Source organism: Chlorocebus sabaeus, chromosome X (genome assembly GCF_047675955.1).
Source record: "Chlorocebus sabaeus isolate Y175 chromosome X, mChlSab1.0.hap1, whole genome shotgun sequence".
Lineage (NCBI taxonomy): Eukaryota > Metazoa > Chordata > Mammalia > Primates > Cercopithecidae > Chlorocebus > Chlorocebus sabaeus.
The window spans coordinates 95400122-95424730 of record NC_132933.1 but is presented as its reverse complement, the minus strand read 5'-3'; the positions used below and the strand labels follow the sequence as shown (position 1 = coordinate 95424730).

General features: G+C 38.6%; 1 pseudogene; it reads right to left on the bottom strand.

Annotated features, from left to right (window-relative positions):
• Window positions 1-509: 509 nt before the first annotated feature.
• The window catches only part of LOC103247425 (NACHT, LRR and PYD domains-containing protein 2 pseudogene), a 62404-nt pseudogene continuing 38304 nt past the window's right edge, over window positions 510-24609 (bottom strand).

The window sequence follows — 24609 nt, the reverse complement described above, 5'->3', positions numbered from 1 at the left end:
TGAAGGTCCAAACTCTCCATATGCCCCATAGATGAAAAAAGACAGGAAATCAAAAAGGTTCAATGGAAGGGAAAATAATCAATAACAAATGAGTACCCCAAAAGGTCAAAAATTATACAAATGGGATTGGTTTTCTGACCAGAAATGGAATCTGGGTGTTGGCAATGAAAGTATGGAATTCTTGCCAAAAGATGGAGTTTGTTTTTTTTTTTTTTTTTTTGTGAATGCTCTCACCTTTATTTCTCTCAATATACCCATGATACATATATTTCATACATAACAAGGTTAAGGACATGCGCACATTCTAGGTAAAACAGAGGCAGAACAATGGTTAAAACATCTAGCCTGGCAATCAACTCATTATCCCTGAGAAGTGGGGGTGGGGGAGGGGAGGAGCCACAGGTGGTTCATCAACACCCGGAAAATCTATGACTTCATTGAGAATGAATGACTCTAGGGGGATTCAGATAATGAAGTGATGAGAAGGAAGCTTCCCCCTCCCCACCCCCCTAGGGATCATGTTTATCAGTATCAACAGGCAGTTGTGGGTTGTTTTCTTCTATTTCTTCCAGCAGCTTATCAAGTTCATCATTAAAGTCATCTATTTTCAACCTGAGTGTCTTCAGGGTGCAATCTGGATGTGTTAAGGTTTCAAACAGCATCTTTATTCCACTAGACTCCAAGGGATTCTGGCTCAGGTCCAGAGTGACGAGGCTCTGGTTGCAGCTGAGCACAGAGCAGAGGTCCTCACAACTGAATGGAGGGATAGAACACCACCACAATCACAGACATCTCAAGTTACACAGTGGTTTCTTCAAAGCCTCACATAGGAGCTTCACTCCGGTAACTCCTATGTGATTCAGTCCCAGATCCAAGCATGTTAGGCTTGATTTTTCTTGGAGAACCACTGCGAGATAACAGCAGCTATTGCAGTTATATTGCAGTCCCACAGCACCAGGGTCTGTAGTTTACACTCGGGGTAACTCAAGCCCTTACACAGAAATGTCACCCCTGTATCCCCAAGGGGGGGTTCTTGGCCAAGAACAGGTGTGTCAGCTCCTGGCTGACAACCAAAACAGCAGCAAAGTTCTTGCAATTGGCTTCTGTAAAGTGACAGTTTTCCAACAACAGCCTCTGCAGGAAGCATTTTGGGTGTCTCAAAGTTGTGTACAGCAACTTGGCACCCTCATCCAAGAGCTCATTGTGGGAGAGGTTTACACATGTCAGGAACTGCTTGACTTCAAGGGCCAAGGAGAGTTCAGGCCATTGCTTAGTGGTGGCAGAACAAGACACCAACCGGAGATATTGCAGATTATATTTTGAGTGTCTCAAGACCTCACACAATGCAGGAAGCACATCATTCTGGTCATTGCCTTGAAAGGCCAGATATGTTACAGTTTTGTGACCTCAAAGAGCTAGGAAGAGGTTCCGATGAGCATCAGCTGGGGACATGTTTTTGAACACCACTCTCCAGAGACGACAGGTGTCAGATGCTATTTGTTCACACAGGATCCTTACTAGTGAGGCACTAAGAAAGCTATTATTGATTTCTACAACGATCAGATCCTTATTTGAGCCAAATATGGAACAAAGGTCGGTCCAGAAATGAAGCATGTGTTGATCATCCTGGGATCTCTCAACTTCAGCATCTGATTCAGACACAGTGACATTCTCCGAGAGCTTTGCCTTTATTACCTGCAGTGGCATTTTCTGCAAGTTTCGACAATGCTTGAGGCAGAAAGAAAACAGCATGATGTCTACTGCATTTAAGTGCAGGGATATTTCTTTGAACGGCGCCGTCAACCCCTTCACCAGCTCCTCCTCCTGAGACTCGTACAGACAGCACAACAGCTCCTTCAGGTTCGTCATTATTGAGTGTCCATCCTTTTCACAATTTATGTCTCATCACAGTAATTCCTGTTTGATCTCCGGTGACATCAGGCAGCCAAAAGTGGTCTCCAAATCCTTGGCTCTCTTCTCGTTGGCGAAGCCGAATAAGAAGTGTCCTGCTTGGATCAGGTCGGGGTTCTTGAGTCTTTCTTCTCTGGAAAGCAGCTTCTACACGTCCCCAATGTTTCAGGCGTGGCCGTCCTTGTCCTCCTCCTCCTCCTTCTCCAGGGTGCAGAACAGCGCAGTGAAAAACTGCTGGAAGCTGAGGTGGATGGAGGAGTAGCAGCCTTTAGAGACTCTGTCCTGGCGGAGGATGCCTCTGTCCAGGGACGGGCTGATGTCAGACTTTTGCATCCTGAGCCTTGCCAAGTCCTCTCCACGGAACACGGACATCTGCGCCCATTCGCCCTGAGCGGCCAGGAGGCTCAGCGCCCGCAGCGCGCCGCAGAGCTGTGTGCACTGCGGAACCGCAGCAAGGAAGTGCAAGAACAGCCCCGTGCGGGTGGGGCGAGTTGGGGGGGTGGTCTTCCCCTTCTACCTCTGCAGCTTCAGACTCGTGCACATGATCCAGCACACCATGGGCGCCGAGACAGGCTGGAACAGGACCGCGTTTCTTCTCGTCAGCTCAAAGGCACGCATGGCTTGGTCCTCGTCTCTAAAGTGTCTCAGGAAATATGCCATCCTGTCCTCCTCCAGGAACCCCTCCACCCTTACGTAGATCGGCTGCTCCACCAGGAGCCAGAGGTCTCTCAGGGCCCCCAGGCCACGTGGTGACCAGCAGGGCGGCCTTGGATAACATCTTCCTCTTCAGCAACCTCCCCAGGAAGACCAGCACTGGCTTCTGCTTCTCCCAGTCCCCGCAGATGTCCTGGATCAGCGCCCCAGGTGGGACTCCCAGCTCATCAAAGCCTTCGACCACGAACAGGATTTTCTGTGCTTGGGCTAGGATGTTTGGAATGTCATCCTGCAATTTAGGCCAGTCCCTGAAGACCAGCTCTGCAAAACTGCATGGGCCCAGGCAGACGAGCTCCTTGCAGGTGAGGTAGAAAGCCTATCTGAATTTCTGGCTGAGGTTGTCCTCTGTCCAGTCCAGCATTAATTTCTTGGCCAGCGTGGTTTTCCCAAGGCCCGCAGGACCATGCAGCACACGTGTGTGGACAGGGCGCAGGAAGCACCCTGGAGTTGCTGAACGGGATCAGCATCTTGTATCTCTGAGCCACAATATGGACCACTTTGCTGTCTCCAGGCCAGGTTTTCCACATTTGCCGGAACTTTGTCTTCAATATACTTCTGTACCTATCCTCTTTACCTGGCTTTTCTCCTTTCAATGCTTGTTTAGCTTCTCTCAGGCTGGTGTCATCTTCCTTTGTTTCTAAAAACTCTAGTGCTTTTGCTTCGAAACGTTCCGGCATTTCTTTCAGGTCTACAGGTTTTGGCTCTTCTTTCCGTGTTTTCCCTAATGATGCAGGTTGGATTTCAAAGTGGCTTCTCTGAGTTCATCCTTTACTTTCTCAGACAGATCTGCATGGTGCATTTTTTCAAAGACCTAGATGGTCTCCATCTCCATCCAGGAGCTGTGGCAATGGCTAGTGAGGATTTCTTCCACTTGCTTCCCATCAGCCTTGTCTACCTATGTCTGGAGGAATCTTTTGTAACTCATTTCCCAGGGAGACGGTCCTGATAAGAGACTTGAACTTGCTCAACTCATCCTGGCTGAGCTGTTCCAGAAGAGCCTGCAGGTTGAAGTCCAGCTGCACAGAAGACACCGTCTCGTCCCACTTGGGAACTCTGATGAGAATTAAGGGAGGAATGGAAAGGGATGGTGCCTTAGCATTCCTGTCTCAACCCAGTCCCCTCTATGCCATGAACAAGGATACTCTCACCATCTACCCTGCTTCTTCAAGAACAAATTCCCAGCCTGGGTAACATAGTGAGACCTCTGTCTACACAAAAAATAAGTTAGCAGGGGGTGTTGGTGTGCGCCCACAGTCCCAGTCACCCAAGAGGCTGAGATGGGAGGATCGCTTGAGCCTGGGAGGTTGAAGCTCAGTGAGCCTTGATTGTGCCACTGCACTCCCATCTGGGCAACAGGGCAAGACTTATCTCATTTTATCCTTATTTACTTATTTATTTTTGAGACAGTTTCACTCTGCTGTCCAGACTGGAGTGCCATGGTGTGATCTCTGCTCACTGTAACCTCCGCCTCCCAGGTCCAAGCAATTCTCCCACCTCAGCCTCCTGAGCAGCTGGGACCACGGGCACCCGCCACCATGCCTGGCTAATTTTTGTATTTTTAGTAGAGATAGGGTTTCACCACGCTGGCCAGGCTGGCCTCAAATTCCTGACTTGAAGTGATCTGCCTGCTTTGACATCCCAAAGTGCTGGGATTACAGGCATGTGCCACCGTGCTCAGCCTTTATAAATTAACAGATAACATAATTGCAACAAAAAATAAAGAATAGCTCAGCAAATACACATGGCAGTGACAATGGACAAAAAGTTAACACCTGACTCTACACAGATTGGGTTACAAATAATATAGGTTTTATTGTTTGTTTTAATACAGAGTCTCACTCTGTCGCCCAGGCTGGAGTGCAGTAGCACAGTCTCAGCTCACTGCAACCTCTGCCTCCCGGGTTCAAGCGATTTTCCTGCCTCAGCCTCCCCGGTAGCTGGGATTACAGGTGCATGCCACAATGCCTGGCTAACTTTTATGTTTTTAATAGAGATGGGGTTTCACCATATTGGCCAGGCTGGTCTCAAACTCCTGACCTCAAGTGATCTGCCCTTTTGTTGTTGCTGCTGTTGTTGTTTTTAATCCTGCAGGACATCCAAAGCAGGTCTTTTGAGCATTTGACATATTTTAACTTGTTTCAGATCTTATTTCAAATGGAATGCGGCTTAGTTAATTCCCTGCATGTTAGCATTTCAAATACATTAAAAGATTTACATCTCCAAAGGAGTGCAGGGCATTTAAAGGGTATTGTCTGATAAACAGTCAATAAATCATCAATTCCATTCATTACCTCTGGTTTAGAAAATAATTTGTTGGATCTGTATTTTTGTAATCTCAGTAGTGTTATTCTCATTCTATAGTTTTTTCATTTGTTTACTTTATTCCAAATTTAAATGCATTTTCTTCTCTCTAAAAGAAGAAAATGTGTGCATTGTGGAATTCCAAAGGGAAAAAAAAAATCTGCCTAAGATATATATGGGAGCCAAAGGAGCAAGCAGAAAGGGATGAGTTCAGATCACAGGATAGAAGGAGAAGGAGCAGTTGAAGGCAATAAAAAAAAAGTCTTGAAAATATTTTTAAATACTTTCAAATATCCTTTTACTTATGCCTTGAATGAAATTTTTTTTTCTCTCAAGATTTCTTTTACAAGTTTTTTTTTTTTAAATTTTATTTATTTATTTTTATCATTATTATACTTTAACTTCTAGGGTACATGTGCATAACATGCAGGTTTGTTACATATGTATACTTGTGCCATCTTGCTGTGCTGCACCCATCAACTCGTCAGCACCCATCAACTCATCATTTACATCAGGTATAACTCCCAATGCAATCCCTCCCCCCTCCCCCCACCCATGATAGGCCCTGGTGTGTGATGTTCCCCTTCCCGAGTCCAAGTGATCTCATTGTTCAGTTCCCACCTATGAGTGAGAACATGTGGTGTTTGGTTTTCTGTTCTTGTGATAGTTTGCTAAGAATGATGGTTTCCAGCTGCATCCATGTCCCTACAAAGGACACAAACTCATCCTTTTTTATGGCTGCATAGAAGTAACTCTCCTATTCAAACTATCTTTTTCCAGTTGTGCAAGTAAATACATTGTTAATCATTTCAAAAGATCATAATTCTGGTCATTGTTGCTTATGACTATTCTGGGTTAGGTGAGTCCACTCTTCTAGATATTTACAAGGAGTTGTCCCATAAGTGTCATACATAAATCTAGCTGGTGTTTCTTTTTTTTTTTTTTTTTTTTTTTTTTTTAAATTTATTTATTATTATTAAACTTCAAGTTGTAGGGTACATGTGCACAATGTGCAGGTTTGCTACATATGTATACTTGTGCCATGTTGGTGTGCTGCACCCATCAACTCGTCATTTACATCAGGTATAACTCCCAAAGCAATCCCTCCCCCCTCCCCCCTCCCCATGATAGGCCCTGGTGTGTGATGTTCCCCTTCCCGAGTCCAAGTGATCTTATTGTTCAGTTCCCACCTACGAGTGAGAACATGCGGTGTTTGGTTTTCTGTTCTTGTGATAGTTTGCTAAGAATGATGGTTTCCAGCTGCATCCATGTCCCTACAAAGGACACAAACTCATCCTTTTTTATGGCTGCATAGTATTCCATGGTGTATATGTGCCACATTTTCTTAATCCAATCTGTCACTGATGGACATTTGGGTTGATTCCAAGTCTTTGCTATTGTGAATAGTGCTGCAATAAACATACGTGTGCATGTGTCCTTATAGCAGCATAATTTATAATCCTTTGGGTATATACCCAGTAATGGGATGGCTGGGTCATATGGTACATCTAGTTCTAGATCCTTGAGAAATCGCCATACTGTTTTCCATAATGGTTGAACTAGTTTACACTCCCACCAACAGTGTAAAAGTGTTCCTATTTCTCCACATCCTCTCCAGCACCTGTTGTTTCCTGACTTTTGAATGATCGCCATTCTAACTGGTGTGAGATGGTATCTCATTGTGGTTTTGATTTGCATTTCTCTGATGGCCAGTGATGATGAGCATTTTTTCATGTGTCTGTTGGCTGTATGAATGTCTTCTTTTGAGAAATGTCTGTTCATATCCTTTGCCCACTTTTGGATGGGGTTGTTTGTTTTTTTCTTGTAAATTTGTTTGAGTTCTTTGTAGGTTCTGGATATTAGCCCTTTGTCAGATGAGTAGATTGCAAAAATTTTCTCCCATTCTGTAGGTTGCCTGCTCACTCTGATGGTAGTTTCTTTTGCTGTGCAGAAGCTCTTTAGTTTGATGAGATCCCATTTGTCAATTTTGGCTTTTGTTGCCGTTGCTTTTGGTGTTTTAGACATGAAGTCCTTGCCCATGCCTATGTCCTGAATGGTACTACCTAGGTTTTCCTCTAGGATTTTTATGGTATTAGGTCTAACATTTAAGTCTCTAATCCATCTTGAATTAATTTTCGTATAAGGAGTAAGGAAAGGATCCAGTTTCAGCTTTCTACTTATGGCTAGCCAGTTTTCCCAGCACCATTTATTAAATAGGGAATCCTTTCCCCATTTCTTGTTTCTCTCAGGTTTGTCAAAGATCAGATGGCTGTAGATATGTGGTATTATTTCTGAGGACTCTGTTCTGTTCCATTGGTCTATATCTCTGTTTTGGTACCAGTACCATGCTGTTTTGGTTACTGTAGCCTTGTAGTATAGTTTGAAGTCAGGTAGCGTGATGCCTCCAGCTTTGTTCTTTTGACTTAGGATTGTCTTGGAGATGCGGGCTCTTTTTTGGTTCCATATGAACTTTAAAGCAGTTTTTTCCAATTCTGTGAAGAAGCTCATTGGTAGCTTGATGGGGATGGCATTGAATCTATAAATTACCTTGGGCAGTATGGCCATTTTCACGATATTGATTCTTCCTATCCATGAGCATGGTATGTTCTTCCATTTGTTTGTGTCCTCTTTGATTTCACTGAGCAGTGGTTTGTAGTTCTCCTTGAAGAGGTCCTTTACATCCCTTGTAAGTTGGATTCCTAGGTATTTTATTCTCTTTGAAGCAATTGTGAATGGAAGTTCATTCCTGATTTGGCTCTCTGTTTGACTGTCACTGGTGTATAAGAATGCTTGTGATTTTTGCACATTAATTTTGTATCCTGAGACTTTGCTGAAGTTGCTGATCAGCTTAAGGAGATTTTGGGCTGAGACAATGGGGTTTTCTAAATATAAAATCATGTCGTCTGCAAACAGGGACAATTTGACTTCTTCTTTTCCTAACTGAATCCCCTTGATTTCTTTCTCTTGCCTGATTGCCCTAGCCAGAACTTCCAACACTATGTTGAATAGGAGTGGTGAGAGAGGGCATCCCTGTCTTGTGCCAGTTTTCAAAGGGAATTTTTCCAGTTTTTGCCCATTCAGTATGATATTGGCTGTGGGTTTGTCATAAATAGCTCTTATTATTTTGAGGTACGTTCCATCAATACCGAATTTATTGAGCGTTTTTAGGGTTTGTCATAAATAGCTCTTATTATTTTGAGGTACGTTCCATCAATACCGAATTTATTGAGCGTTTTTAGCATGAAGGGCTGTTGAATTTTGTCAAAAGCCTTTTCTGCATCTATTGAGATAATGATGTGGTTCTTGTCTTTGGTTCTGTTTATATGCTGGATTATGTTTATTGATTTGCGAATGTTGAACCAGCCTTGCATCCCAGGGATGAAGCCCACTTGATCATGGTGGATAAGCTTTTTGATGTGTTGCTGAATCCGGTTTGCCAGTATTTTATTGAGGATTTTTGCATCGATGTTCTAGCTGGTGTTTCTAATGGTGGTTGTTTTGTAAAAGACTGCTTGAATTTTGAAGCTTGATTTTTTTATAATCTAGGAGCTTTTCAAAAGTGGCCAAAGTCAGGAATATGTGTGGGTAAAAAGTGTGCTGCTTATGAGTGTCACTCCTCTAGGTTTTACCCAAGTATCATAAATCACTTGCATATGTGTCTTGGACTGCCTCTAAGTGCCAAGTGACAGCAGAGTGCTCATATTATGGGGAGTTGTGGGTCAGTTCCTCATACCCATCTGGAGGAACAGAAGAGTCATCCCTTAAAAATGTTCTTCCGGTGGTCAGGTCCCTATGAGACTGTGTCACATCATGGGTAATGACTCAGTCACGTCTGCAAAGTCACCAGTCACTTGGAGCACTCAAATGGGTCAGAGTGAGCAAATCACCTCTTTTCTTTGGGAAAAGAGAACTCACTCTGTTTTCTTTGGGGCAAGAGAACTCAACATATTTCAATTAAGAACTAATAGGAATTAGTCACAAATAAAAAAACTAAGTCTAAATTTTTAAGCAATAGGAAACAGTTGCAATGTTAAAAGCATGCTGTGTGAAACAAAATCAACATTGCCTAAGTACCAATCCTTTGACCTCAGTCTCCTGCTGTGAGACAAAGGCAGAAAAAGGCAGTTCTCTGCAGATCTCCTTACCCAAATCTTTTGTTGAAAGGCAAAGACAGAAGTTTTCACTCTTGAGGGTGGAAAAAAGGGAGTTGGAAAATATCCCAAATAAAGTCTAGACCTTCAATCACGGAGTGGGAGATCTAAATTCAGGAGCACTCACTTGAAACACTTAATGGGACTTCTGAAGATGGAGAGAATGCAATGTGTTTATTCTGATACTGAGCATCACTTTCAGAGAGAAACACTCGGTGGTGGGGAGAAGTTACTCTGAATCCTGTTCACAGGGCCAGAAATGTAAACCTAAAAGGAAGAGACTGAGGCCTAAAGTATTATTTAGAGTTTACTTAGGCCAAAGTAAGAAGAGCAGCCCAGAAGACTCAGACTCAAAGAAACTTAGGTATGAGTTACTTCTACATCTTCCTTGGGAAAATGTTTTTTAGATCCTATGTTCATTTTTTCACTGGGCTAACTTTATTGTTATTGAATTGTATGTGTTCCTTATATGTTTTGGATATTCACTTCTTATCATACATATGCTTTAAAAATATATTATCCCAATATGTAGATTGTCTTTTTTATTTGTTGATTGTTTCTTTTTATGTGCAGAAGCCTTTTAGTTTAATGTAGTCCCACTTGTTAATTTTGCTTTTGTCTTCTTTGCTTTTGGGGTCGTACTAAAAAATATCATTGACCGATGTCCCAGGCTTCTCCCTGGATTTTGTCAGTTTTAGGTTTTATATTTAAGTCTTTGGTTCATTAGAGGTGATTTTACATGTAGTATAAGATAATATTCTAATTCAATTATGTTGTTTGTGGAGATCCAGTTTTCCCAACAATTTGTTGAGAGAGTTTCTTTTCCCCATTGTGTATTCTTGGTACCCTTGTCAGAATTAGTGGCCTGTATATGTGTCAGTTTATTTCTGGTTTTTCTATTCTGTTTCATTTGTCTATTTCTCTGTTTTTGTGGTGGCACTTCACTTTCAGATTGCAGAAGCTTTGTTACATATTATGAGACCAGGAAGTGTAATGCCTTCAAGAATTCTTCTTTTTCTCAAGAATTATTTGGCTACTCACGGTATTTTGAAGTTTTATACTAAATTTAGAATTCTGTCTTCTATTTCTGTGAAATAGTCTATTGGAATTTTTATAGGTATTGCATTCAATTTTTATAGGTATTGCATTCAATTTGTATATAACTTTTCGTAGCATGGACATTTTTAAGAATAATAATCTTCTAATTCATGAACGCGGGATATCTTTTGATTTATTTGCATCTCCTTCAATTTCTTTCATCAATGTTTATAGTTTTCAGTATAAAGGTCTTGTACCTCCTCGATGTAATTTGCTTCTAAGTATTTTTTTTTTTTTTTGAAAATGGGATTAAAAAGTTTGTTTTGGATAGTTCACTCTTATTGAATACAAAAACAAATAATTTGTGTGTGCATTCCTCAGTTTCTATTACCCAGTAAATAATGTACAACATTCAACCAAAACATTACAAGGCATGCAAAAATGTAAGAACAATTAAAGTCTGAAGGAAAATGCAAACTTCAGAAATAGACTCTAAAAACTCTACAAATAAATATTATTTATATGGTAAAAGAAGATAAACAAAGGAGTCATAAAAATGTTCAATTAAACCAGTAAAGGAAAAAAATGGGAGGGAAGAAAACAAGTGCAAATAGTAGAAAATAGTAACAAACATAGTTAATATCAATCCAACTATAACAATAGTCTTTCTATATGTGAATGTTCCAAATACACAAATTAAAAGAATAAAATTGTCTTAGTGGATTAACAAAAACAAACTCAGCAATATGCAATCTATGAAAATTCCACATTAATATGAATATTTAGAGAGATTAAAAGTAAAACAATAGAGAAATATGCATTATGCTAACACTATTTTTTAAAAATCCAGAGTAGATATATTAATTTCAAACAAAGCAGATGTCACAATAAAGAAAAATATTGAGAATAAAAAGCAACACAAACTAATGATAACATGATCAATTATCTGATAAGACATAATAATTCAACTATTTGTATCCTTAACAGAGGATCAAAAGATATGAGACCTTTTATTTATTTCTCTTACCTAATTGCTCTGGCTAGGATTTTCAGTACTATGTCAAAAAGTGGTGAGAGTGGACATCCTTGTCTTGTTTGTGATCTTAGAGAAAAAGCTTTCAACTTTTCACTGTTGAGATAGATGTTCAATATGGGTTTGTCATATATGGCCTTTATTGTGTTAAGGTAAATTTTTTCTATACCAAATTTGTTGAGGGTTTTTTTTTTTTTTTATCATGAAAGGATACTGAACTTTGTCAAATGCTTTTTCTGTATCTATGGAGATGATCATAAAATGTTTGTCCTTCATTCTGTTAATGTGGTGTGTACCATATTTATTGATTTGCCTATGTTGAACTATCCCTGCATTCCAGAGAAAAAAATTCCTACTTGATCACGTTGCATAACCCTTTTAATGTGTTGTAGAATTTGGTGTGTGAATGTTTTGTTGAGGATTTTTGCAACTATGTCTATCAGAGATATTATCCTGTAATTTTATCTTCTTATAGCATCCTTGTCTGGCTTTAGTATCAGGGTAATTCTGGCCTCATAAACCAAGTTTGGGAGGGTTCTTTCTACTTTAATTTTTTTGGAAGAGTTTGAGAAGAATTGATATTAGTTCTTCTTTAAATGTTTTATAGAATTTCCACCAAACAAATAAACAAACAAATAAACAAAAAAGGCCAGGTGCGTGGCTCACGCCTGTAATCCCAGAACTTTGGGAGGCCAAGGCAGGTGGATCACTTGAGTTCAGGAGTTTGAGACCAGCCTGGCCAACATGGTGAAACCCCATCTCTGCAAAAAATACAAAAACTATCCGAGTGTGGTGGTGCATCCCAGCTACTCAAGAGGCTGAGGCAGGAGGATCTTATGAACCCTAGGAGATGGAAGTTGCAGCGAGCTGAGATCATGCCAGTGCACTCCAGCCTGCGTGACAGAGTGAGACTCTATTTCAAAAAAAAAAAAAAAAAAAAAAGAAAGAAAGAAATAAAACCCAAATAAATGTTTTATAGAATTCAGCCAGTCCTAGGCTTTTCTTTGATGAAACTAATTCAATTATTTTACTCAGTATTGATCTGTTTAAAGTTTCTATTTGTTCATGGTTTAGTCTTGGTAGGTTTTATGTTTTTAGAAATATATCAATTTTTTCTAGGTTATACAATTTATTGACACATAATTGCTTATAGTAGTTTCTTATGGTCATTTGTATTTCTGTGGTATCAGAAATAAAATTTATTGTAATAAAATATAAAGAAGCAAAATTGTCTCTATTTTCTGTCAACATGATCTTATACAAAGAATACCATAAAGACTCAACCAAAAAAAAAAAACCTGTTTGAATTGATAAGAGAATTGAGTAAAGTTGCACAGTACAAATTCAGCGTATAAACATCAGTGTCATTTCTATATAGTAATCATGAATCATCCAAAAAGGAAATTAAGAAAACAAACAAATTTACAATACTGACAAGAAATACATACCTAGGTGTAAATATACCAAGAGTATAAAAGACACATATACTGAAAACTATAAAATAAGGATGAAAGAAATTGAAGAAAATACAAGTAAATAAAAATATATCACATGTTAATGAATTGGAAGAATGAATATTGTTAAAGTGTCCATACTAACCAATTAACCTACAGATTCAATGCAATCAGTATCAAAGTTCTAATGTCACTTTTTCACAGAAATAGCAAAAATAATTATTCTGTTTATATGGAACTCACCAAAGAGCCAGAGTAGCCAAAACAACCTTGAGCAAAGGGAGCAAAGATGAAGGTTTCACACTTCCTGATTTCAAGACATATTTTAAATCAGTCGTATTCAAAAAACCATGATACTGGCATTAAAAACAAACACGCTGATCATAGAAAGAGAAGAGAGAGCCCAGGAACAAACCCACATATTTACAGTCAGTAAATTTTTAATGAAGCTGCCAATATCACACAATGGAGAAAATAGTGTCTTCAATAAATTGTGTTGGAAAAACTGGACGTCCACATGCAGAAGTATAAAACTGGAAACTTGTCTCACATCATATACAAAAACCAACTCAAAATGGAGTAAATACTTAAATATAATATTTGAAATGGTAAAAAAACTACTAGGAGAAAACAAAGAAAAAAACCCCATGATGTTGGTCTAGGTAATAGCTTTTTTGTATGACCCCAAAAGCATAGACAACAAAAGCAAAAATAGACACATAGAATTATGTCATTATACAAAGCTTCTGCACAGCAAAGGAAACAATAAACAAAGTGAAAAGACAACTCAGAGAATGAGAAAACATATTTGCAAACTATACATCCAACAATGAGTTAATATCCAAAATGCATACAAAAACTCTCAATAGCAAGAAAATAATTAACTAAATCATAGACAAAAGACTTGAATACATCTTTTTTAAAAGACATACAAATGTCCAAAAGACATATTAATAAATGCTCAGAATTACTAATTACTGGAGAAATGTAAACCAAAATGACAATGAGATATAACTACATACTTGTTAGTGGTTGATATTGAGGGTGTTGAGAGAGTGCATGGGGAGTGACAATAATAGGGGGCTTTTGAACCAAGGGTACAAAGATTCAGATAAGTGGAAAAGTTTTGAGATGCATTACATATCATTATGACTATAATAAAAAATAATGTATTGTGTATTTTAAAATTACTAAGAGAGTACATTTCAAATGCCTCACCATAAAACAAAAATGATAGGTAAGTGAGGTGATTATGCTAATTAACTTGACTTTGTTATTCTACATTGTATACATATAACATCACATTGTACCACAAATATGTATACAATTATGATTTATCAATCAAAAAATAATATTTTAAAAGGGTCATGTTTATATATTGAAAGATTCAATATTGCTAATTGCTAACTTTTCCCACTTTATTTTACATTGAACAAAATTTCAATCAAAATTCAGCAAGGTATTTTGTAGATGTTATCAGACTTATTCTAAAGTTTATATGGAAACATCAAAGATCTAGACAGTCAACAAAATACTAAAGGAAGCCTAATTTAGAAGACTCAAGCTTCTCAACTTCTAGACTTACTATAAAACTGAAGTAATTAACAAAGTGTTGTATTGGTGAAAGAGTAAACACATAGATCCATGGAACAGAATACAGAGCTCAGATATACATGTAACTCACACAGACATAGTAAACCGATCTATGACAGAAAAGAAAAGAAAACTTAATAAAAAAAAATAATTTTTCCAACAAGTGGTTTTGAAAGAACTGGACATTCAAGTTACAAAAAAATGAATTTCAACGGATACATTACAATGTTCACACAAATTAAGTTAAAATAAATCATATACCTAAATGTTAATTGCAAAATTATAAAACTACAGAATACAAACAGGCAAAAATGTGATTGGTCATAGGTTTGGTGATGAGTTTTAGATACATCACTAAAGTACATTTCAAGAAAGAAAAAAATTAATAAGTTGGACTTTACTGAAGTTAAAAACATCAGCCCTGTGGAAGTCATTGTTAGCAGGATGAAAAGACAAGGCACAGACTAGGAGAAAATATTTATAAAAGACTTACCTGATAGAGGACTTGTATCCAAAATATACAAATAACTCTTAAAACTCAACAATAAGAAAATAAACAATGCAAATAATAACTTGGCAAAAGACCCAAATAGACACCTCACCAAGAAAGGTATACAGATTTCAAATAAGCATAAATGAAATTCAATATTATTTGTCTTTAAATAATTGTAACTTAAAACAACCAAGTACCACTAAACTCCTATTAAAATTATTAAAATTTTAAAAGCTGACAATCTCAAATGCTGGTGAGAATGCAAAGAAACAGGAACACTCATCCATTGCTGGTGGAAATGCAAAATAGTACAGCTACTTTAGAAGTGAGTTTTTCATTTTCTTACAAATCTAATCATAGTCTTACCATACAATTCATCATTCTCCTGAGTTTTTACTAATCAATTTGAAAACTATGTCCATGCAAAAACCTATATGTTAATGTTTTATGTCCACTTTATTATTAGTTACCAAAAACTGGAAGCAACCAAGATGTCTTCTAGTAGGTGAATAAATAAATAAAATATGTTATAATTATACATTTGTTTTTTTTGTTTATAAAAACAGAAATCCTGAGCTATGAAATCATGAAAAAATGTGTAGGCCTTAAATTCATATTGCTAAGTGAGAAAAACAGTCTGGAAGCCTACACACTGCATGATTCAAATTATATGCCATTCTAGAAAAGGCAAAACTAGTAACTAAAAAAAAAAATTCGTGGCTGTCAGGAGTTCAAGAGGAGGAATAACAAGTTAAATAGATGAGGCAAAATAAACATTTTGGGGTGTTAAAACTATTCTATATGATACTGTAATGGTGGATATTATTATGTCATTATGCATCTGTCAAAATCCATAGAACTTGATATCACAAAGGATATTTATTAATGCATGCAAATTTTAAGTAATCATCTAGTTATTTGGAGGATCCCAGTAAGAAATGCAGTCTGTGATAAGAAACATTAACTCATATATACCTATAATTGAAAGAGGTGGAGGATAAAAAGTTGCAAACCTAAGCGACATTGGAAATAAGTGAAGACTATAGGATTAAAGGTAAGAAGAGCCACACATAAAAATTACATTGTAGTTGACAAAATCTTTTCCCACAGAAGGAATGGGTTAACAATTCTGATACCACTATACTTTTATATTGGGATTGAACAATTTATTAAATGAATGGCAAATGACAGAACCCACGTTTCTCACTCTTGGCATAAAAATTATAGGTAAGCCACAGAAGGAAGCTAGAATTATGTATGTTGTAATGGAATAAATTTTGAGACATCAATATTAACACATGCTTAGATCAATATATTATATGGTTAAAGATGGTTACAAATAAAATATTTAAATATTTTTGTATATACACAAATTAGTATGCGCAAATCACTTTCTGTTTTCTGTCAGCTGTAAGGTCCTAAAAGCAACAACACTCCAGTGGTAATGAGTACACCAGCACTTAGATCTTGCTTTCTAATACAATTCCCCAATAAAAGGAACCTTAGAAGAAATGGCTGATTCCATGGACCAGAGCAGGCAATATTCAAGATCAGCCTGGAGAAACTTACAATGCCAGAAAGTAAGGAAATGCTCAACAACAACATCAACAAGACACTCATTGATTGGTTGTATATCAAGGGGACAGAGGAACCAACTAAAAGAGCTACCTTTGGCCAAACTCCGGATAATTTATGCAACAAAATAAAGTAGCAATGGCTTGTAATGCAAAATATAAAATAAATATCCATGAGTCAATAGTGATATAATAAATAAATAAGGGAGAAGAGTCAAATCTCCCAAGCAGAAGAATTTCAAATAATTTACATGAATATTGAGCCCAACATGGCTGAGTATGGAAAAGAGGAGTAAAAAAGAGTGATTTTAGAACGAAGAAGCCTCAAAAACAGTACCTCAGCCAGGGGATCAAGACTGACCTTAACATTCATAAGTCAAGTAGATAGTATGCACCCTTGATATAATGTTTGAAAATAGGAGTTTACATATGTGTTCTTCCTCCTCAAAACTCATTAGCCCAGTATAATCATAAGGAAAACATCGTCTTTTTTTTTTTTTTTTTTTTTTTCAAATTATGCTTTAAGTTCTAGGGTACATGTGGATAACGTGCAGGTTTGTTACATATGTATACCTGTGCCATGTTGGCGTGCTGCATCCATCAACTCGTCAGCACCCATCAACTCGTCATTTACATCAGGTATAACTCCCAAAGCAATCCCTCCCCCCTGCCCCCTCCCCGAGATAGGCCCCAGTGTGTGATGTTCCCCTTCCTGAGTCCAAGTGATCTCATTGTTCAGTTCCCACCTATGAGTGAGAACATGCGATGTTTGGTTTTCTGTACTTGTGATAGGTTGCTGAGAATGATGGTTTCCAGCTGCATCCATGTCCCCACAAAGGACACAAACTCATCGTTTTTTATGGCTGCATAGTATTCCATGGTGTATATGTGCCACATTTTCTTAACCCAGTCTGTCACTGACGGACATTTGGGTTGATTCCAAGTCTTTGCTATTGTGAATAGTGCCACAATAAACATACGTGTGCATGTGTCTTTATAGCAGCATGATTGAGAATCCTTTGGGTATATACCCAGAAATGGGATGGCTGGGTCATATGGTACTTTTAGTTCTAGATCCTTGAGGAATCGCCATACTGTTTTCCATAATGGTTGAACTAGTTTACAATCCCACCAACAGTGTAAAAGTGTTCCTATTTCTCCACATCCTCTCCAGCACCTGTTGTTTCCTGACCTTTTAATGATTGCCATTCTAACTGGTGTGAGATGGTATCTCATTGTGGTTTTGATTTGCATTTCTCTGATGGCCAGTGATGATGAGCATTTCTTCATGTGTCTGTTGGCTGTATGAATGTCTTCTGTTGAGAACTGTCTGTTCATATCCTTTGCCCACTTTTTGATGGGGTTGTTTGTTTTTTTCTTGTAAATTTGTTTGAGTTCTTTGTAGGTTCTGGATATTAGCCCTTTGTCAGCTGAGTAGATTGCAAAAATTTTCTCCCATTCTGTAGGTTGCCTGTTCACTCTGATGGTAGTTTCTTTTGCTGTGCAGAAGCTCTTTAGTATAATTAGATCCCATTTGTCAATTTGGGCTTTTGTTGCCATTGCTTTTGGTGTTTTAGACATGAAGCCCTTGCCCATGCCTATGTCCTGAATGGTATTACCTAGGTTTTCTTCTAGGGTTTTTATGGTATTAGGTCTGACATTTAAGTCTCTAATCCATGTTGAATTAATTTTCGTATAAGGAGTAGGGAAAGGATCCAGTTTCAGCTTTCTACTTATGGCTAGCCAATTTTCCCAACACCATTTATTAAATAGGGAATCCTTTCCGCATTTCTTGTTTTTCTGAGGTTTGTCAAAGATCAGATGACTGTAGATATGTGGTATTATTTCTGAGGACTCTGTTCTGTTCCATTGGTCTATATCTCTGTTTTGGTACCAGTACCCTGCTGTTTTGGTTACCATAGCCTTGTAGTATAGTTTGAAGTCAGGTAGCGTGATGCCTCCAGCTTTGTTCTTTTGACTTAGGATTGTCTTGGCAATGGAGGCTCTTTTTTGGTTCCATATGAACTTTAAAGCAGTTTTTTCCAATTCTGTGAAGAAACTCACTGGTAGCTTGATGGGGATGGCATTGAATGCATAAATAACCTTGGGCAGTATGGCCATTTTCAAGATATTGATTCTTCCTATCCATGAGCATGGTATGTTCTTCCATTTGTTTGTGTCCTCTTGTATTTCAGTGAGCAGTGGTTTCTAGTTCTCATTGAAGAAGTCCTTTACACCCCTTGTAAGATGGATTCCTAGGTATTTTATTCTCTTTGAAGCAATTGTGAATGGAAGTTCATTCATGATTTGGCTCTCTGTTTGTTACTGGTGTATAAGAATGCTTGTGATTTTTGCACATTGATTTTGTATCCTGAGACTTTGCTGAAGTTGCTTATCAGCTTAAGGAGAATTTGGGCTGAGATAATGGGGTTTTCTAAATATACAATCATGTCATCTGCAAACAGGGACAATTTGACTTCTTCTTTTCCTAAGTGAATACCCTTGATTTCTTTCTCTTGCCTGATTGCCCTAGCCAGAACTTCCAACACTATGTTGAATAGGAGTGGTGAGAGAGGGCATCCCTGTCTTTTGCCAGTTGTCAAAGGGAATGCTTCCAGTTTTTGCCCATTCAGTATGATATTGGCTGTGGGTTTGTCATAAATAGCTCTTATTATTTTGAGATACGTTCCATCAATACCAAATTTATTGAGCGTTTTTAGCATGAAGGGCGGTTGAATTTTGTCAAAGGCCTTTTCTGCATCTATTGAGATAATCATGTGGTTTTTGCCTTTGGTTCTGTTTATATGCTGGATTATGTTTATTGACTTGCGTATGTTGAACCAGCCTTGCATCCCAAGGATGAAGCCCACTTGATCATGGTGGATAAGCTTTTTGATGTGCTGCTGGATCCAGTTTGCCAGTATTTTATTGAGGATTTTTGCATCGATGTTCATCAGGGATATTGGTCTAAAATTCTCTTTTTTTGTTGTGTCTCTGCCAGGCTTTGGTATCAGGATGATGTTGGCCTCATCAAATGAGTTAGGGAGGATTCCTTCTTTTTCTATTGATTGGAATAGTTTCAGAAGGAATGGTACCAGCTCCTCCTTGTACCTCTGGTAGAATTCAGCTGTGAATCCATCTTGTCCTGGACTTTTTTTGGTTGGTAGTCTATTAATTATTGCCTCAATTTCAGAGCCTGCTATTGGTCTATTCAGAAATTCAGCTTCTTCCTGGTTTAGTCTTGGGAGAGGGTAAGTGTCCAGGAAATTATCCATTTCTTCTAGATTTTCCAGTTTATTTGCATAGAGGTGTTTATAGTATTCTCTGATGGTAGTTTGTATTTCTGTGGGGTCGGTGGTGATATCCTCTTTATCATTTTTTATTGCGTCTATTTGATTCTTCTCTCTTTTCTTCGTTATTAGTCTTGCTAGCGGTCTATCAATTTTGTTGATGTTTTCCAAAAACCAACTCCTGGATTCATTGATTTTTTGGAGGGATTTTTGTGTCTCTATCTCCTTCAGTTCTGCTCTTATCTCAGTTATTTCTTGCCTTCTGCTAGCTTTTGAATGTGTTTTTTCTTGCTTCTCTACTTCATTTAATTGTGATGTTAGAGTGTTAATTTTAGATCTTTCCAGCTTTCTCTTGTGGGTATTTAGTGCTATAAATTTCCCTCTACACACTGCTTTAAATGTGTCCCAGAGATTCTGGTATGTTGTATCTTTCTTCTCATTGGTTTCAAAGAACATCTTTACTTCTGCCTTCATTTCGTTATGTACCCAATAGTCATTCAGGAGCAGGTTATTCAGTTTCCATGTAGTTGAGCGGTTTTGATTGAGTTTCTTAGTCCTGAGTTCTAGTTTGATTGCACTGTGGTCTGAGAGACAGTTTGTTATAATTTCTGTTCTTGTACATTTTTTGAGGAGTGCTTTACTTCCAATTTTGTGCTCAATTTTGGAATAAGTGTGATGTGGTGCTGAGTAGAATGTATATTCTGTTGATTTGGGGTGGAGAGTTCTGTAGATGTCTATTAGGTCTGCTTGCTGCAGAGATGAGTTCAATTCCTGGATATCCTTGTTAACTTTCTGTCTCGTTGATCTGTCTAATGTAGACAGTGGAGTGTTGAAGTCTCCCATTATTATTGGATGGGAATCTAAGTCTCTTTGTAAGTCTTTAAGGGCTTGCTTTATGAATCTGGGTGCTCCTGTATTGGGTGCATATATAGTTAGGATAGTTAGCTCTTCCTGTTGAATTGATCCCTTTACCATTATGTAATGGCCTTCTTTGTCTCTTTTGATCTTTGATGGTTTAAAGTCTGTTTTATCAGAGACTAGGATTGCAACCCCTGCTTTTTTTGTTCTCCATTTGCTTGGTAGACCTTCCTGCATCCCCTTATTTTGAGTCTATGTATGTCTCTGCATATGAGATTGGTCTCCTGAATACAGCAAAATGATGGGTCTTGACTCTTTATCCAGTTTGCCAGTCTGTGTCTTTTAATTGGAGCATTTAGTCCATTTACATTTAAGGTTAATATTGTTATGTGTGAACTCGATCCTGCCATTATGAAATTAACTGGTTATTTTGCTCGTTAGTTGATGCAGTTTCCTCCTAGCCTCGATGGTCTTTACATTTTGGCATGTTTTTGCAATGGCTGGTACCTGTTGTTCCTTTCCATGTTTAGTGCTTCCTTCAGGGTCTCTTGTAAGGCAGGCCTGGTGGTGACAAAATCTCTAAGCATTTGCTTGTCTGTAAAGGATTTTATTTCTCCTTCACTTATGAAACTTAGTTTGGCTGGATATGAAATTCTGGGTTGAAAATTCTTCTCTTTAAGAATGTTGAATATTGGCCCCCACTCTCTTGTGGCTTGTAGCGTTTCTGCCGACAGATTTGATGTTAGTCTGATGGGCTTCCCTTTGTGTGTAACCCGACCTTTCTCTCTGGCTGCCCTTAAAATTTTTTCCTTCATTTCAACTTTGATGAATCTGGCAATTATGTGTCTTGAAGTTGCTCTTCTCGAGGAGTATCTTTGTGGCGTTCTCTGTATTTCCTGAATTTGAATGTTGGCCTGCCCTACTAGGTTGGGGAAGTTCTCCTGGATGATATCCTGAAGAGTGTTTTCCACCTTGGTTTCATTTTCCCCCTCACTTTCAGGCACCCCAATCAGACGTAGATTTGGTCTTTTTACATAATCCCATACTTCTTGCAAGCTTTGTTCATTTCTTTTTCTTCTTTTTTCTTTAGTTTTCTCTTCTCCCTTCATTTAATTCATTTGATCCTCAATCGCTGATACTCTTTCTTCCAGTTGATCGAGTCGGTTACTGAAACTTGTGCATTTGTCACTTATTTCTCATGTCATGGTTTTCATCTCTGTCCATTCGTTTATGGCCTTCTCTGCATTAATTATTCTAGTTATCAATTCTTCCACTCCTTTTTCAAGATTTTTAGTTTCTTTGCGCTGGGTACTTAATTCATCCTTTAGCTCTGAGAAGTTTGATGGACTGAAACCTTCTTCTCTCATCTCGTCAAAGTCATTCTCCGTCCAGCTTTGATCCATTGCTGGCGATGAGCTGCGTTCCTTTGCAGGGGGCGATGTGCCCTTATTTTTGGAATTTCCAGCTTTTCTGCCCTGCTTTTTCCCCATCTTTGTGGTTTTATCTGCCTCTGGTCTTTGATAATGATGATGTACTGATGGGGTTTTGTTGTGGATGTCCTTCCTGTTTGTTAGTTTTCCTTCGTTGGAGATTGCTTGAGGTCCACTCCAGAACCTGTTTGCCTGGGTATCAGCAGCAGAGGCTGTAGAAGATAGAATATTGCTGAACAACGAGTGTATCTGTCTGATTCTTGCTTTGGAAGCTTCCTCTCAGGGGTGTACTCCACCGTGTTAGGAGTGGGGTGTCGGTCTGCCCCTAGTGGGGGATGTCTCCCATTTAGGCTACTCAGGGGTTAGGGACCCACTTGAGCAGGCAGTCTGTCTCTTCTCAGATCTCAACCTCCGTGTTGGGAGATCCATTGCTCTCTTCAAAGCTGTCAGAGTCGTTTGCGTCTGCAGAGGTTTCAGCTGCTTTTTGTTGTTGTTGTTGTTTTTGTTGTTGTTGTTTAGCTGTGCCCTGTCCCCAGAGGTGTAGTCTACAGAGACAGGCAGGACTCCTTGAGCTGCTGTGAGCTCCGCCCAGTTGTAGCTTCCCAGCTGCTTTGTTTATCTACTTAAGCCTCAGCAATGGCTGGCGCCCCTCCCCCAGCCTCGCTGCTGCCTTGCAGCGAGATCTCAGACTGCTGTGCTAGCAATGAGGGAGGCTCTCTGGGCGTGGGACCCTCCCGGCCAGGTGTGGGATATAGTCTCCTGGTGTGCCCGTTTGCTAAGATCCTTGGTAGAGCACAGTATTCGGGATGGGAGTTACCCGATTTTCCAGGTGTTTTGTGTCTCAGTTCCGCTGGCTAGGACAAGGGATTCCCTTCCCCCTTGCGCTTCCCGGGTGAGGGGATGCCTCGCCCTGCTTCAGCTCTCCCTGGTCGTGCTGCAGCAGCTGACCAGCACTGATTGTGGAGCACTCCCTAGTGAGATAAACCCAGTACCTCAGTTGAAAATGCAGAAATCACCTGTCTTCTGTGTGGTTCGCGCTGGGAGTTGGAGACTGGAGCTGTTCCTTTTCGGCCATCTTGCTCCACCCCCCTCTCAGCTCTCACTTGTAAGTGAGAACATGTGATATTTCGTTTTCTGTTTCTGCCTCAGTATCCCAAGGATAATGGCCTCAAGCTCTATTCGTGTTCCTGCAAAGTATGTAAACTCATTCTTTTTCTATGGCTGCATAACATTTCATGGTAACAATCAGTGATGTTGAGCTTTGTTTTTTGTTTTTATTGGCTACATGATTTTTTTTGGAGAAGTATCTTTTCATGTCCTTTGTGCACTTTTTAATGGGGTTGTTTTATTTATTGTAAATTTAAGTTTCTTGTACATGCTAGATATTAGACATTTGTCAGATGCATAGATTTCAGAAATTTTCTCCTATGCTTACTCTGTTGATAGTTTCTTTTGCTGTGCAGAAGCTCTTTAGTTTAATCATATCCCATTTGTCAATCTTTGCTTTTGATGAAATTGCTTTAGATGACTTTGTCATGAAATCTTTGCCCACGCTTATGTCCTGAATGGTATTGCCTAGGTTTTCTTCTAGGGTTTTTATAGTTTTGGGTTTTATATTTAAATCTTTAATCCATCTTGATATAGTTCTTGCATAAGTTGTAAGTAAGGGGTCCTGTTTCAATTTTCTGCATATGGCTAGACAGTTTTCCCAGCACCATTTATTAAATACGGCATCCTTTCCTCATTGCTTGTTTTTATCAGGTTTGTTGAAGATCAGATGTTTGTAGGTATTCAGTCTTAAATCTCAGTTCTCTATTCTGTTCCATTGGACTATGTGTTTGTTCTTGTACCAGTGTCATGCTGTTTTGGTTACTATAGCTGTTAATATAGTTTGAAATCAGGTATCAACAAAGTGATGCCTCCAGCTTTCTTCATTTTGTTTATAATTGCCTCGGCAATTTAGGCTCTTTTTTCTCCATATAAATTTTAAAATAGTTTTTGCTAATTCTGTGAAGAACGTCAATGGAAGTTTAATGGGAATAGCACTGAATCTGTAAATGGGGTAGTATAGCCATTGTAACAATATCGCATACTTTTATCCATGAATATGAAATGCTGTTCTATTTGTTTTTGTCATCCCTGATTCCATTCAGCAGTAATTTGTAGTCCTCCTTGAAGAGGTCCTTCACTTCCCTTGTTAGCAGTATTTCTAGGTATTTTATTCTTATTGTGGCAATTGTGAATGGGACTTTATCTTCATTTGGCTCTTAGTTTGCCTGTTGTTGATGTGTAGAAATGCTAGTGATTTTGCATATTGATTTTGAATCCTGAGACTCTGCTCAAGTTGCTTATCAGCTAAAGCTTTTGGGTTGAGACAGTGGCATTTCTAAATATAGGACTATGTCATCTGAAAACAAAGATTGTTTGACTTCCTCTCTTCCTACTTGGATACCCTTTATTTCTTTATCTTGCCTCATTTCCCTGGCCAGAAATTTTACTACTATGTTGAATAGAAATGTTTAGAGAGGGCAACTTTGTCTTGTGCCAGTTTTCAAGGAGAATGCTTCCAGCTTTTGTCCATTCAGTATGATATTGACTGCAGGTTTGTTATATACAGATATTATTATTTTGAGTTATGTTCCTTTAATACCTAGTTTTTAAAAAGCTTTTAAACTAAAGTGTTGTTGAATTTTATCAAAGGCCTTTTCTGCATCTATTGAGATAATCACGTGGTTTTTGTCTTTAATTTTGTTTATGTGATGAATCATA